This window comes from Podarcis raffonei, chromosome 1 (assembly GCF_027172205.1).
Source record: "Podarcis raffonei isolate rPodRaf1 chromosome 1, rPodRaf1.pri, whole genome shotgun sequence".
Classification (NCBI taxonomy): domain Eukaryota; kingdom Metazoa; phylum Chordata; class Lepidosauria; order Squamata; family Lacertidae; genus Podarcis; species Podarcis raffonei.
This window is the reverse complement of record NC_070602.1, coordinates 15,079,569-15,087,552: the sequence shown is the minus strand read 5'-3', so window position 1 is coordinate 15,087,552 and position 7,984 is coordinate 15,079,569. Positions and strand designations below refer to the sequence as shown.

At 52.2% G+C, this 7,984-nt stretch overlaps 1 protein-coding gene across 1 annotated transcript in view; it reads left to right on the top strand.

Annotated features, from left to right (window-relative positions):
* Window positions 1-1,221: 1,221 nt before the first annotated feature.
* LBHD2 (LBH domain containing 2) overlaps window positions 1,222-7,984 on the top strand; it is a 53,286-nt gene continuing 46,523 nt past the window's right edge. Inside the window, exon 1 of the mRNA XM_053367654.1 lies at window positions 1,222-1,450. The gene's annotated coding sequence lies outside the window, so the exon portion shown is untranslated. The remainder of the gene's footprint in view (window positions 1,451-7,984) is intronic.

Sequence of the window (7,984 nt, the reverse complement as noted above, 5' to 3'; positions counted from 1 at the left end):
CCACGGTGAAGCGGCTCTTGCTGCCTCCAATTGCGGAGGCAGAGCTGAGCCATCGGGGCTAGCAGTATTATTATTATAATTATAATTATTGATTGGGTTTATATACCGCCTTATACCCGGAGGTCTCAGGGCAGTAATAATAATAATAATTTTTATTTATACCCCACCCTCCCCAGCCAAGGCCGGGCTCAGGGCGGCTAACAAGCAATAATAAAAACAAGTTGAATGAATACAACTTAAAAACAAGATTAAAACACAACATTAAAACATTAAAATGCAGCCTCATCACAGGAGGAGAAAGGAAAAAAGAAAGAGGGGGAGGGAATCAAACTGGCTCCAAGCCAAAGGCCAGGTGGAACAACTCTGTCTTGCAGGCCCTGCGGAAAGAAATCAGATCCTGCAGGGCCCTGGTCTCATGAGGCAGAGCGTTCCACCAGGCCGGAGCCAGTGTTGAAAAGGCCCTGGCTCTGGTTGAAGCTAATCTAACTTCCTTAGGGCCTGGGACCACTAGGGTGTTGCTATTTATGGACCTTGAGGTCCTCCGTGGGGCATATTGGGAGAGGCGGTCTCGTAGGTACAAGGGTCCTAGGCCTTGAAGGGCTTTAAAGGTCAAAAGCAGCACCTTAAATCCGACCCTGTACTCTACCGGGAGCCAGTGCAGCTGGAAAAGCACTGGGTGAATATGCTCCCATGGCAAAGACCCCGTGAGGAGCCTCGCTGCAGCATTCTGCACCCGCTGGAGTTTCTGGGACAGCTTCAAGGGCAGCCCCGGGTAGAGCGAATTACAGTAGTCAAGCCTGGAGGTGACCGCCGCATGGATCACAGTGGCCAGGTCGGGGCGGGAAAGTTAAGGCTGTCTAGAGCCCTCTGCTCCCGGAGAGAGAGGGGCGTGGATGCCTTCTTCCAGTCTCCAGCGTCGGGGAACTTCGCCAACCCCAGCAGCCTCGTCCGCACTCGCTACGAAGCGCCCGGCAAGAGACGGCGTCGGGTGGAGAGGAAGAGGGCGCGCCGGGATCGCCAAGGGAGGAACCCAAGCCGCGGCCCGACGTGGGGCTCCCGCTCGCCCGAGGGCTCGCCGCCGCGCACAGCTCTCCCCCCACCCCAGCCCGAGGGTGGGGTTTGCTCGCCTCTCCTCCGCCCCAGCTCTCCACTCCGCCCCCTTTCCTGGAAGTCCCCGCACGGCTTTGCGTGCCACGATCGAGGCGCAGCGGCTGCCAGCTTTGCGCGGTGCCCGGTGCTGCGCGTGCTGAGTCGTCGTCTCCCGCTGGCTTCGCTGCTCCGGAAGGCTGCGCGCCCCGCGCTTGGATCGCCGCCCCGCGCCTCCTAAAGCTGCCTCGCCGATTCTTTCCGCCTCGGCTGCGCGCGCGCGGAGGAGGAGAAGCAGCAGCAGCAGCAGCTGCGGCGGCGGCGGCGGCGGCAGCAGCGCCTCGGATCTTTGCGCCGCGGACAGGTAAGCGCAAGAGCCGCGTGGATTGCGCCGGACTTGCCAGGGCAGCGGAGACGTGCTGGTTTCCCGCGTCTCTCCCCGCCCCAGGAAAAGGGGATCGTGGTGGCCGGGTTCGAAGGAAGGATGCCGTCCCGGCTCCCGAGGGCGCAGGGAGAAGGGGGAGCGGTGGGGAGGGGCAAGGGAGGGGGACAAGGGGGGCCGGGAGGGAAAGGGTCCTGGGACCCGAGGCAGGGGGAGGCAGGGAGGGATCCGCATGGCGGTCAACGTTTCCCTTTTTTAAAGGGAAATTCCCTTATTCCTAATAGGATTCCTCGCAAGAAAAGGGAAAAGTTGACAGCTGTGGATCCGGAGGCACGACGAGCGGGGCAGGAAGAAGCGGGTTACAGTTGAGGGGCTGGAAAGGAGGCAGGAAAAGAGGCATTCATAGAATTCTAGAGTTGGAAGGGACCCTGAGGGTCATCTAGACCAACCCACTGCAGTGCAAGAATATGCAGTTGTCCCATATGGGGATCGAACCTGCAACCTTGGCATTATCAGCCCCATGCTCTAACCAACTGAGCTATGCAGCCATAGCTGGAGGGCAAAGCGGTAGCTGTGCCTGGCAGTGCTATTTTTCTCTGAAACTCACCATGAATGCAATCACCCTTGTTCTCTTAGAATGGCTGTGGTACCCACCTGAGATGTGCCGGCACTGAGTTCCTCTGGTGCTTGGCATGCAGAAGGTCCCAGGTTCATTCCTCAGCATCTCCAGGGGGGGCTTGGAGAGAAGCCTGCCTGAGACCCCGGAGAGCTGCTGCCAGCCAGTGTAGGCGATACTTAGCTAGATGTGGCTCGCTGTAAGGCAGGTATGATATAATGATCCGCCTGCCTGATCCAGTGTCGGGGGTCTCCCAACATTTGCTCCAGGGAAGCTCATAGGCAAGAGCTGTAGCCTCCCCTCACCAGAGCTATCCTTTGTCTAGATATGGATATTCTGGTTCACCTGTCTCTGATAATGTTACCTGCAGGTGTTTGTCTGGCCCTTTAAAAGCAGCAGCAGCAGCAGCAACAACAACCCTGCGCTGTTGGCTCTCTCTGGCAGTGGCCTTTGGAGGAGGGCTGTGTGGAAGTGTCACAGTGCAGAAGGAAAAAGCAGAGATGGGGAGCAAAAAGAGTAGGCTGTAAGCCATATTTACTCCAAAGTAAGCCCTGTTGATTTTACCGGGACTGTCTTCCAAGAAAGCATGCTTTGGATGGCAGCTTGAGGGGTGGAAGGAACAGAGGTGAGGCGGTGGAAAGGATGAGGTAGAAGCAGAAGAATCATGGGACGGTAGAGTTGGAAGGGACCCCTGAAGGACATCTAGTCCAACCCCCTGCAATGCAGGAATCTCAACTACAGCATTCAGGCCAAGGGGGCGGCATCCAAACCTCTGCTTCAGAGCAAGCACGGGGGCAGGTGACTGGGGAGCACAAGGGCGAGAGCTGAGTCTGGGCTGATGTAAGGTGCAGAAATTTGAAGGAACTGTGTAGAGAACTGTGCATAGGTTCAGGAGAGCTAACCTGGAGGTTGCCAGGAGCTTTCTCAGCAAATGCCTTTAAACCCAAGCAAGCCTTCCAGTAGTCCCTACTCCAGGGATGGGCAGAAGGTAGATTGGGCTGTTCTGGTAGATCTCTGCGTGTTTTGCAGTAGATTGTCAAGGGCTGCTGACTTTCGACTGATTAACATCAGCAACAGCAGGAAAAAGAAGGTGCCCTTTTCCCCTTTAAAGAAACAAAGAGCTCTTCTGGACTGGCTGCTATTTTGGGGTGGGATTCAGCCATATACTGGCAAATCCAAGTCTCACCATGGGCGTTGATTAGGAAGTCTTGTGCAACAGACCTGCTTTCCTGAACAGATCAGGCTTCTTGCGATAAGGAAAGTGATGGGAACATTTACTGGCACGCGTGAGGGAACTTTGACGCCATGGGTCCTCTTACCTCTGCACAAACAAATCAGAAGGAATGCTCATTAAATAGCCAACCTTCGTCCAGAAGTGCTCAGAGGAGCAAACTGGAGCGGGATTGTGACTTTTGTGCAAAAGGACGAGTGAGCCCTCTTTAGTTCTGGTTCCCAAAACTTGTTCCTGAGCTCAGGAAGGTGTTCAGAGGCAGTTGGGACATTTTCTTAATTTGGATTGAAGCTGGTTTAAAGGGTGGGGTGGGGAGTGTGTCAAAACACTAGAAGGGACCCCAAGGGTCATCTTGCCCAACCCCCTGCAATGCAGGAATCTTTTGCCCGACATTCGAACCCAGAACCCTGAGATTATGTGTCTCATGCTCATAATGACTGAGCTATGCTTCCCAAACAGCACTGGGAGATCCATGGATGCAGAATAAACGGGGTTTGTACGCTAACCTATATATCTTTTGCACGCGGCTCAAGTTGGTGAATGTAAGAATAAACGGGGGGGGGGGAGTAGATCCAAAAAGTCATAGAATTGGAAGGGATCCCAAGGATCATTTAGTCCAGCCCCCCCGCAATGCAGGAATATGCAGTTGTCCCACATGGGGATCTAAGCTGCAACCTTGGCGTTATCGGCACTAACCAACTGAGCTATGCCCAGGGAAGTCAAACACTTACCGTTTTGGCAAGCACAGATCGGTGGCAGAAGGAAGAGGCGCAGCCAGAGAATGCAGAATCCCAAGACTAAGCTGGGGGGGGGGAGAGGAATAAGTGGAGAGGATATGAAGGAAATTGGTAAAGAACCAAGGTTAAGTATCAACAGCAGAACTAGCACCACACATGCATGAAGGAATCAGAACAACAGTAGCTGTTAAACCTGTGAGTTAGGATCATTTTTGTGGTCGAGGATTTTCTTTGGGGAGTTAAATCGGAGGATCTGGTAATTTCCCTTCTCCTAGCGCTTACTTTCCCAGAAGTTAAACCAGGGTGATGCTTTCCTCTGGTCTATCATAGGGGTTTGTGTCTTATGTAGAGCAGTGGTGAAAGGTTTTAGGAGAAAGTTAAGATTTCAGCGTCAGTTTGCTAACAAGAATTCATTGGCACGCGGCATCGCCAGCCGGGAACTGGCAGTGCTGTCCAATACATGTCTATTCAGAAGCAAATAGAATTTAGCTCAACAGGGCTTAGTCCCAGAAAAGTATGTTTAGGATTGCAGCCTGCAGCACGGAGGAGCAAAGTGGGAAGGAGAGAGGAAGAATGAAAACACTTCTGACTCCTAGCTCCAGTTTTTGAGTGCAACCTTTTATTTGTAGAAATAAGATGGGTATATGGAATCGTAGTCTAATCTACAACCTGCAGCTTTTCGCCCTCAGTCACGAAACATCCTGTGTGTTGCATGAAGCGGAAAGAGAGAAATGATAAAGATTTGCAACAGACAACCCAAAAGGGAACAAAAATGACGGTAATAGCAAACTGGCTGCTGTACGTGTCGGAGCAAGCAACTGCTGTCTGCGTGAACATCAGTGAAATAATTGCATGTCTCCAATTTGCCATTATTGATAGTTTGCATAGTACTTGCAAACTGAGCACAGAGAAGTTGCAACTATAATTATCAGCTTGTCTTGCATGTCCCAGCTCAGGAGCCCCCAGAAGGCGAACCAAGTCTCAAAGTGAAGGATTTGCCTACAGAACTATTGGAATGCATTCTGCAGTTGCAAAGCCAGGCTGGCTGCTGAACATACCCAAAAGCAACCCCCAATTCCACTTCTGATTCTCTGTATTTGTGTGATGTATGGGTTTGTAAGCAAGTGTTTCGCTCTCAGGCACGTTCGGTTTCAGTTCGAGCACCTAAAAATGTATGTGGGTGAAATAGTCCACAGTGTGATGTGGCAGATCCTAGTACCACATCTTTCAGGTTTAAGGCCAAGGATGGTGACAGGGGAACATGTAAAACAGCTTTCAGCAACCCTGTAGGGCATTTGGCTTCAACTCCAGGCTGTATAAATCTTTCAGCCCCAACCAGCAACAGCCACAGCGTAGCCTAAAAAAACAAACCTGGAGAACACCTGGCTGGCGAAGGCTGGTGTAAAAGTTAGGGATGCTGCTAGTAGCATCCTTCCAGCCGCGTCTTTTTTGAGCCATTGTTTAGCATCGGTACTTTGCAAATTGCACACCCGCCTCTTCCTTAGCCTTGTGAAAGCAGAAAACAAGTGGGCGCAGATTCCTGTGCATTGTATTACGGCTGCTTGGAAAAGGCATTGTGCTCCTTCCTGTAAGTGCTTGTGTACCTTGAGCACATAATATCTGAAAGAACAAATACAAGCACATAAAACTCCCTTACACCAAGCCAGAGCGTTCAGTCCAGCTAGGCCAGGCTTAGGCAAACTCGGCCCTCCAGATGTTTTGAGACTACAATTCCCATCATCCCTGACCTGTTAGCTAGAGATGATGGGAGCTGTAGTCCCAAAACATCAGGAGGGCTGAGTTTGCCTATCCCTGTTCTAGGCCAGAAGTGTCCACTCTGGCTGGCAGCCATTCTCTAGGGTTTCAGAGCTCATCTTTCCCACCTGTACCAAAGTGCCTGCAAGTGCATGACAAGTATGTTCTCCACCGCCATTCCACATGCATTGCATTTGTTAAAATGTACTGCCAGCAAGAAATGATGTGCAAGGAGTGATTTTTTTGGGGGGGGGGTGGTAGTGGGAGAGAATATTAAGCAAAGTGTTTGGCAATAATGGTGGTTGCTCTGGAAAAAAGTCTCTGTTGTTGCATCGCTGCCCAAACATCCTTGATGAATGACAGCAGTGTTTAAAAGATGGATCTTTGGATGCTAGGAATGTGAGAAACCTGAAGCTTTTACTTCTCTCGAATTTCTTGCTTTGGCTCCCTCTATGTTCTCAGTTCATGTCTTTGGAAATTCCACACCGTGTCTCTGATATTTCTGCTTTTCTGAACAACCTCTGAGTTTGCAGGGGTACTTGGCCAGGGGCAGAGCTGTAAATCTTGCCGCAGGTGGTAAAAGCAGCACTGCCGCCCCCATCCCTCCACCCCCACTGTGAACTCGGGGGGGGGCACTCCTCATTTGTGGCAGTGGCACTAAATTGCCACCTGCAACATGCAGCATATATATATATGATGCTGATTGATGCATTTGCATGGTGCAGAAGTGGCTCCTAAACTAAAAGCTACCAAAACATCATCATCATCATCATCATCATAATCATCATTATTATTATACTAGAAATCTCTCTCTCTCTTGATCCCCCCACATTCCATCTCTGTTCACTCTTTCAAATGCCCCCATCCCAGTTTTGTTCAAGAGACCTGAGGTGGACGGACGGACGGACAAAGGGAACGTTGTTTTTTTGCCCAGCTTCCAGTAGGTCCCGTTTTGCCAAGACTCACCAGGCTGTGGTCCAGGGCCCTCTAGTGGGCTGCTAAGGAAGCAGCGACAATGGCAGGAGCCTGCCAGGAGGAGGAGGAAGTGATGGAGCGGCGATAGTGCCCCCTGGAGGAACAGCATCGCCAGCGCAGCCTGCGAGTTTGTAGCACCTGCTCTCAGCCTCTCTAGCTGGTCTCAGTGGCCCAGCTAGGCACTGCCTGACACTGCTGTTGCTGCTGCTGGCAAGGAGCTCTGTTCACTCCTCTCCTCCCCTGCGAAGCTTCCGCCAGGTGCCACCTTGAGCACTGGCACTGATGGGTCCTGCCCATCAGTGAAGACATGCAGTGCTTGAAACCGACTGTGTCTTGCTTTCCCCAGTGCACTCTCTGCTTTGGCTACACAGCCAAGCTGAGGATGGCCTCTCCCCTAGCTGCCAAAGCGGAAGTCTGCTGCTGAATGGGGGCAGGATGAGGGGGCAGTTTGCACAGTCTAGGAGTCAGGCGCTCAGAGTTGAGCCCCACCAGTTGCACCAGGGCTTCCACAGAGGGGTGCCGGGGGATAAAGAAGCAGGGCAGTATGCTGGTTGTTTGCCATAATCAACACTGATAAGGAGCAGGGTTACACTCCTCCCACGCAATCGGGTGTTAGTCCTTGCTAGAAAGGCTTTGCATTCTTCTTTAGTCTACCTGCTGCGGTTCGGGGTGGGGCGGGGGGTGAGCCAAACGGAGAATCCAATTTAGTGACGCTAAGAAATGCCGCCCCAGAAGGCAGAGGCTGCTTCAGCTGCTCACTTCCAGGTGGGGAACAGGGCAGTGCTTCCGCAACAAGCCAGTAATCTTGCCACCCCCTAACATGCCCCCTAGCAGTGTTCCCGCTTTCACCCTCCCAGACCCAGCACTATTCTTGGCTTCCCTCCTTCCGAAAAAGCAGCAGCTGCACAAACTGACATGCATTACAGCAGCGGATTAGCTTGTGTGTGCATCCCATTGAAAGCAGTGCCGTGCAGAGATGCACCTGGGTTTAAATGCATGCTCTTGTGTGTACATCCTGCCTCTTTTCCCTCCCACTCTTCTCCACTTGGTATGTACAGGCAGTGCTTTTTTCTTTCTAAAAAAAATGTTTAGGGATGCGACTGGCACTGTGGGTTAAACCACAGAGCCTAGGGCTTGCCAATCAGAAGGTCAGCGGTTTGAATCCCCGCGACGAGGTGGGCTCCCATTGCTCGGTCCGTGCT